We start from the raw sequence: 8,308 nt of genomic DNA, 5'->3' as shown, positions 1-8,308 counted from the left end.
CCACAAAGTTCCTTCAGTGTAAGCAAAATGCTACAATTAATTATGTTTGTTTGAATGTTATCTGTCTAGAATCACTTAAGCACTTGAAAAATTATTGCTGTTTTTAAATTATTAAAAATTTTCATTAAAACTATATCAACTCTCTAACCATGGCAGGGGGCATTAAACATCTATAAAAGTAATGTACAATAGGTGAAAGTGTGTTGTCTTACATAGACATTTTCTAATTTATATAGTAATGTCATATGAAAGTTACTAAATATTCTTTTTTTTTTTTTTTTTTTTTTTTGGTTTTTCAAGACAGGGTTTCTCTGTGTAGCTTTGGAGTCTGTCCTGGCACTTACTCTGTAGACCAGGCTGGCCTCGAACTCACAGAGATCTGCCTGCCTCTGCCTCCCGAGTGCTGGGATTAAAGTCGTGTGCCATCAACGCCTGGCTGTTACTAAATATTCTTGATCGTTTTTAAATGATAGAAATCAAACACATCACTCTCAAGTTGCACTGAACACAGATTATCTTTTTCTCTTTTCAAATCTCTGATTACGGATCATGATGACCACTGTGATATTGGCCATCACAGAAAGAAAACTATGCAAAATAGAGTTGGAGGCCAGGCGTGATGGTGCATGCCTTTAATCCCAGCACTTGGAAGGCAGAAGCAGGCAGACCTCTGTGAGAGTGAGGCCAGTCTGTTCTACACAGAGAGTTTCAGAACGGCCAGAGCTATATAGTGAGACCCTGTCTCAAAAACTAACACAAAGACATACTAAATACATCATTCTTTTCAGAACATCCTTTGCTTACTTAGTGTGACTATGAGAACTTTCAGTTCAAAGGGGTTCTCTGAAGAATACTTGTTATTTGTCACAAAATTATAATCAGGGAAAATCAATTGCTGTTTTTTTATCATGAGTTCATGATAAATTATATTTTAAACAATTTTTTTCTTTTGGTTTTTCAGGACAGGGTTTCTCTGTGGCTTTGGAGGCTGTCCTGGAACTAGCTCTTGCAGACCAGGCTGGTCTGGAACTCACAGAGGTCTGCCTGCCTCTGCCTCCCAAGTGCTGGAATTAAAGGCATGTACCACCACCACCCGGCTATTTTAAACAATTTTAAGTTACTTAAATATGTCGTTTTATTCAGAGCTAACACATAATCCAAGTTTTTATTAAAGTGTGAGGACTTTTTGTTGGTTTCTGTGACACAAAACAATGGTAACCTGTAATTAGCATGTCTATTTGTGTGATTTTCCAGCATAGGAATCTTTATCTAAGACTTTAGAAAAGAGGGATTCCACACAGGACAATCTCCAAGATGTTAAGCTCATTCCTCTAAACTTAAATTGGTTTTAAAAACGTGCTTATACATTGCCCTGCTTTCTTAAATAAAGAGTCAAAAGACACATGCCCATTTCTTGATGACTGAGGGGGGCATTTATTTCACACATTCACTATTGCTCTGCTTTCCCTGTGTTCAACCACAAAGGAGCCAGTGAGTTCTAGTGTGGTGTATTCAGGGCTGCTGCCTTCTGTGAGGAAAATGCTAAGGGGCTGTGTTTGGGGGAGGAGGGCTGTTACTGAGCTCCTGGAGAAAGAGGTAAGCCAGAAGACAGACTTGGAATCCAACTCCAGAGCCACTGTTTACTAATTGTACATACATGGAAAGTTAGTCAACTTTTAAAAAATTAATTAATATTACATCTGTGCCGAAGTTTCCCCTCCCTCATCTTCTCCCAGTCCCTCCCTACTCGCCTACCCCGTCTTCACCACCAATCCACTCCTCCTCCTGTTCAGGAAAGGCCATGGACCACATCTCTCTATCACCTTCCAAGCATGCTGTACCTTGGAGTATGCTCTTCTTCACTAGAAGTGTGGGTTCTGGTGAAACATTTGCATTCACTCCAGTTTCTAACACCTTCTACTGTGTGACCTGAGACAAATTATTCAACTTCTCTGTCTTAGTTTTCTCACCTAGAAAATGAGGTGGGCCATGATATTTGCCTCAGATATTTAAGGTACCAATTCACGAAACAATCCCTCTCACGCAGCTAATGCACAAAGTTAGGGTCTATGAAGAAGATTGGGAAAGCATTTTGTTGCTTCTAGGGGAATGACAAAATCATACGTACTGAAGTAAGCTGAAAATTAAAAGTGTGTATCAATGAAGTCTGTGCGCTTAGTCACATCACTTCTTATACCCTTTGCTGCTGCATCTCCTCCTCCCCTTCTTTCCCTTCCTGTCCTTCCTCTTTGTCCTAGCCCTTCCTCCTCTCATTCATTGTTGACAACTCCAATTTACTCTTGCTTATGGGATTATACTCTTATATACTTGCTTATGCAATTATACTCTTGCTCCAATTTACTCCTGCTGGACTACTGGGTAGACGGCCTAAAGACATTTAATGTTTTTACCTTGTAGAACTGGAAATAACTTATATTTCCCTTTCTGTTTTTCTTAGTATGTGATTTGGCTCCATTTTTCTCCATTTCATCTACAAGATAGATTCAAAGGTTTTTCTCTAAGCCAACCAGTTTGCCAGCATTATCATGTACAAATGTTTGCTTTTTATTCACGAGTGGCCAATATGTCAACAGCCAAGTCCCAACCTCACCATGTTATCAGTAAAAGTTCCCAGTGGTTATGTTTATAAAGCTTAGCACCTTACTCATTTCATACTTGGATAATATTATAAAGTATTTGCATTGTACATTCCATTTCTTTGTGTTCAAATATCATCTATTTGTCTTCAGCCATTAGCACAAGTCTAATCCTCCAGTTGAATAACTTATTGGAATTTAGAAATGGAGAGAGAAAAATGAGAGTGAATAGTTATGGCTGAAGAAATGAGTAGCAACAAATTGTTTGAGACAATGAAATAATCTCATTAAGCAGTACCTATTTGTGGCTGTATTGAACAATTAAATCTAGAAATTGCATAAACAAAAGTTTAGCTGGGCTACAAGTTATGAAAGAGCTTATTTTATGTCATATCAGTCTCATTGCTCAATAGCCATAGAACAAGGTTCTTATTGTATTGCACTTACACATATTTATCAAGACCTACTATGCCTATTGATTCTCATGTCAGTAGAATTCTAACAGTAATTTCTGGGTCCCATATAAAAGATAGGCACACAAACCATCTCTTCTAATCATCTCCTTCCCTTTGGCATTTCCCCCAAAACAACCTAAGAGGCTGTTTGAGGCACAGGCATTTGCCAGGTTTAGATGGCCAGGATTTAGGTGTGGCCTACTAGAGACTTGGAAATTCAAAAGCTTTCCCACAGAGGAGATAAGAGGTTGGAGAAGAGGGTAGAGTTGGCAAGATCAGAAAATCCCAGGAGGCATTTGGCATTTGCTCAGTGATTACAACACAGCAGACATTTTTTCAAGGGCTGAGAGGCAACGGTGACTGCCAGATAAGGACCATTCCCAAGGCTCAGATCTGATTCTAAATTTAACATTACACAAATCACTCATCTAACCCTTTGTTACCTCTTGAAGGCATACACAGGATCTGTCTTCAGAATAACTAGACATGTTCTGATTTGACTACTTAAGTACCACCTGCTTATCCATAACCCCTCGACCTGTCTAATCCCACAGTGGAAAGGTCTGTTGGAATCTGGAACTGGGGAATAAGAGAGTAAATAGATAGTTATGGTTGAATACTGAACAGCAACCAGTTGCTTGCAATAGCCAGAAATAGTCTCAAAGGTTGTGTATTCAACAATTAGGACAATGAAATATAAAACTGCATAAATGATGGTTCTGAAATTATGTTTGCTTTTATTTTACAGCAACCTGCTACTTTTAACAGAACAAGGTTTTCCTTTAATTCTGTTTTATTATTATTGATTAGTAAAACTATTTGTAATTGACAGGGCTTTCTTGGATTTTATTTTCTGAGAGGTAGGCATTCCTTCCCACAGTTTGTTATTTATTGTTAAATATGGCAGTCAGAAATAAAAATGTCGATGTCTGTTTGCAATGGTCACCTTAGATAAGTGCTTTCTTTTGGAGAGTATGCTTTTCAGCACCTCTCCCATCTCTCTTTCTGTGTGTGTCTGTCTCTGTCTCTGTCTCTCTCTGGTTTTTAGAGATGGGGTTTCTCTGTATAGCCCTGGCTGTCTTGGAACTAGCTCTGTAGACCAGGCTGGACTTAAACTCTCCCGCCTCTGCCTTCCAAGTGTTGGGATTAAAGATGTGAGCCACCACCTCCCTGGCCCTATCTCTTTATTATTAACTTTTGTCACTGTCTCTACATAGTCTTTGAAATTCTCACAAATAGAAAACGAAGCAAACACACAGTGAGTCCAGGAAAAAGGTGCAACCCAGTTTATGATTTAGGGTGTGCTGCTAAGGTTTCTATTGAACAGTCAGCACTGAAGGAAGGAAATCTAGTGGACTTTCATGGGCATCCTGGCTGCAACTCAGCATGGGGTAAAGGTGTTTGGAATAAAGATATGAAGCTTCCACTAAGATATTTTCACTCCAACAAGTGTCTGAGGATACTGTATCTGATCTGAATGGCAAGTTTAAGGGCGAAAGTGAAACAAAGGTCTATTGATTTATTGGCTGTTGCCGTCATTACCCAAAATAACAGTAGTAGATCTAATACAGAGAGATGATGAACGTGGGAGGGGATGAAAATGCTAATTGTTCTGACTTCATCATTGTACATTGTGTATATTCAAATGATTGCTCCATACCCAATAAATATGTACAAATGGTATGTGTCGGTGTGTGTGTGTGTGTGTGTGTGTGTGTGTGTGTGTGTGTGTGTGTGTGAGCTCTAATTGGATTGAAGCTTACCAAGGAGGTCTTATTGGATTGACACTTACCAAGGAGGTCTTATTGGATTGAAGCTTACCAAGTAGGCTAGATTGGCTGACCAGGCAGTCCTAGAATTCAGCCTCTTCAGCACTGAGATTACAAGGCTATGCCACCACAACTGATTCCCCTCCCCCCAACCCCCAGCCAAAAAATATGAGTTCTGGAGTTCAAGTTCAAGTCCTTATGCTTGCAAAGCAAGTACTTACCAACTGGGCTATATCATCAGACCTTGATTTTTATTTTTAATAATAATAATATTTTTAATAATAACAACATCTGGCAAGACAGCTCAGTATGTATGAGAACCCACTACCAAGCCTAATGTCCTGAGTTCAGTTCCCCAGGACCCATACAGTAGAAGAGGAATATGGACTCCGATAAATTGCCCTCTGACTTCTACACATATATCATGGTAACAAGGGAGAACACACACACACACACACACACACACACACATATGAACACAAAAGAAATAAAATGTAATTTTTAAATAAACTACAAGTAGTTTTCAAGTAAACTACAGCCTGTGAGTCAAATCCAGCCAGATGCTCGATTTTGATACCATTTTATAGGAATCACACACACTAAAAGGCAATAATGGGAGTGAGAAGTAGGCAACAATAATTGTTCCACTGATGCACAGAGATCATGGTATTTGTCTTATATATCACTTTTATTGTGGCTGAAGTTTTTCTGTGTATGTCTTTTTTGAGGTACTGAGGGTGAGGGCCTCACACATGCCAGGCCAACACTCTCCCATAAGCTACATCCTCTCCCCCTTCACAGCTTTTAATGTGAGATAAGGTCTCAGGAAGTTGACCAAGTTGGCCTTGAATTCACTCTGTAGCCTGGGAGGGGGACCTCTTGCCTCAGTCCCCTTCATAGGATTACACACCTGCACCACTAGGCTTGTTTGTTATGAAGAAAAATGTGATGTAATATTGTATGCATATATTCTTTTATATATGTATATATTCCTTACTTAGACCAAGTAAAAACCCTGGATTTTTGAGAATAGTAGGGAAATTAGTCAGGGCTTTTATTTTTTAGATGTGATAATGATATTATACTTTAAAAGGCTGTTTCCTTTTTAAGAGTGGCATATACAGATAGAAAAGAAATTATACAGTGTTTGAAGTTTGTTCTTCCATAAAAAGTGGGTGTGGTAAAAGCAGAGACAGAACAGGACTGACCACTATTGGGAACGGTTGGAGGTGAGGAGTTCTCGTGGGTCATTGGTCGATGCTCGTTCTTACTGTATATGTTGAAATTTTCAATAATGAAAAGGTTTTTACAAGAACACTTTGGCTTTGTTTGTTTTAAAGACAACCTCCCACCTGTTGTTCAGTCTCAGGTGGCACCGGCTGTGTGCTCATCTAGATACTGATTTTATCCGATTAGAGATAGGCCTATGACAGGAGCCCTGGCCTGAAACAGCAGAAGGGGGCGTGTGGTGACTCAGGTCGGTGGGGAGGCTGAGAGCTTTCTACGTGGCATGGTGGGTGGAGTTGTGCAGCAACTCATGCCAGCGGTAACTGTGGAGGCAGCTCTAGTAAGAGAGGCAGATGAGTAAGGCAGGAAGTGAAACGAAACTGCTTGCTCCTCCCTGCAGGGAACTGCAAAACTGGAGTTCCAGAACACCGAGGTCCTCAACCTGCCAGTCGCTCCTCAAGTCTATGAAGAGATTAAAAAGAAACAAAGAAAACGGTTAAGGAATAGCTCTCTACTTGAATTACTAAAGGAACAAGGAACTAGAGGAAATTAACAGGAAGAAAAAGGTTATTTGGATCACCACTTAGCTGAAGGGATGAAGCAGAGTCAAACTGAGTGTCATGAACTTATATTCCTTTAATTCATCAAATTGAAGTAAGGATGCCACCCTAAATTCTCCCCAGCTTCCCCATCTAGCATTCATGGCTTAGTTCGGGTTATTATTGCTATGGTGAAACACCGTGACCAAAAACAGGTTGGGGAAGAAAGAGTTTATTTAGCTTACACTTCCACATCCATAGTCCATCACTGAAGGAAGCCAGGGCAGGAACTCAAACAGGGCAGGAACCTGGAAGCAGGAGCTGGTGCAGAGGCCATGGAGGGATGCTGCTTACTGGCTTGCTCCTCAAGGCTTGCTCAGCCTGCTTCTTATAGAATCCAGGACCACCGGCCCAAAATGGGCTGGGCCCTCCCTCATGGATCACTAACTATGAAAATGCCTTACAACAGTAGTTCTCAACCTTCCTGATGCTGTGACCCTTTAATACAGTTCCTATGTGGTGGTGCCCACCAGTCATAAGACTATTTCGTTGTTACTTCATAACTGTAATTTTACTACTGCTATGAATCGTAACGTAAATATCTGATATGCAGGATATCTGATATACTACTGGAAGGGGTTGCCACCTACAGGCTGGGAACCACTGCTCTACAGGCTCATCTACAGCCCAATCTTAGGGAGGCAACTGGGGTTCCCCCCTCAGATGACACTAACCTGTGTCAAGATGACAAAAAAAGCAGCCACCGAAATTGCCCCAACAATGTACTAACTCTCCATAGCAGGCCATATATTTCTTTTTTGCCCTAGTACTATAAAATTGCACTTTACAAAGTCAGGTGTATGCTTGAAAGTGTTAGCAAATTATTTGGGAAGAATAAAATAGGGAGTTGTAGCAAAATGTTTGACATAGTTTTTAAAAATGAATGACAAATAGATGTTTGCATTGGCTATGGGTATGACACACTGGCACAGTGGACACCTACCATTCCTCAGGGGCTGGGCTCATTCTCCAGCCCTGGGGTAAAAGAGGGTCCTGCAGCATGACAGTCAGGGGAAACTAACCTGATATAAACACACAGATAGTACATGGAACAACAAAACAAGAGTGAAATTAAAGAGACACCCTGGTTGGGGGCTGGAATATGTGAGGGACATTCAAAGTCAACAGCATGAAATAGGGCTCAGGGGTTTTAACGATTCTATGGGGAAAGAAAAATGTGCCCTTACCCCTGAAGTTTGGAGCTTAGGTTGGGATTTGTGCTAAAGCCTGGACTTCCAAATAGCCATGCAGTCTGTGAAAGGAGCTAGAAAAGAGTCAACCATCAGACTGAACCAGCAGCAAATAATTTGTTTTCTGTCCTGAACTGTGGGTAGAGAAAAAATTCCCTAAGAGCCCAAAACACAAAGTTCCATAATTGAATGTAGAGATTGCATTTATGCTACCTTTCTGGTCTGAGAAAACTGAACTAGAATAAAATATATATCAATACATTGTATCACACACAAACACAAACACGCACACAGGCACACGGAAATCTACAATTAGATAAATAACCAGACTATATAAAGAACATCCATTAGTAAGAAAGTAGACAACAAAATAGACAAAACTTTAACTTAGATCCTTCAAAGGAAGGGTTTCCAAATAGTCACTATTCTTTCTGAAGCTATTTGGTTTCCTCAATCATAAAAAATGTGTAA

This window comes from Cricetulus griseus, assembly GCF_003668045.3.
Source record: "Cricetulus griseus strain 17A/GY chromosome 1 unlocalized genomic scaffold, alternate assembly CriGri-PICRH-1.0 chr1_1, whole genome shotgun sequence".
Taxonomy (NCBI): Eukaryota; Metazoa; Chordata; class Mammalia; order Rodentia; family Cricetidae; genus Cricetulus; species Cricetulus griseus.
Note: the sequence above shows the minus strand (reverse complement) of the source record.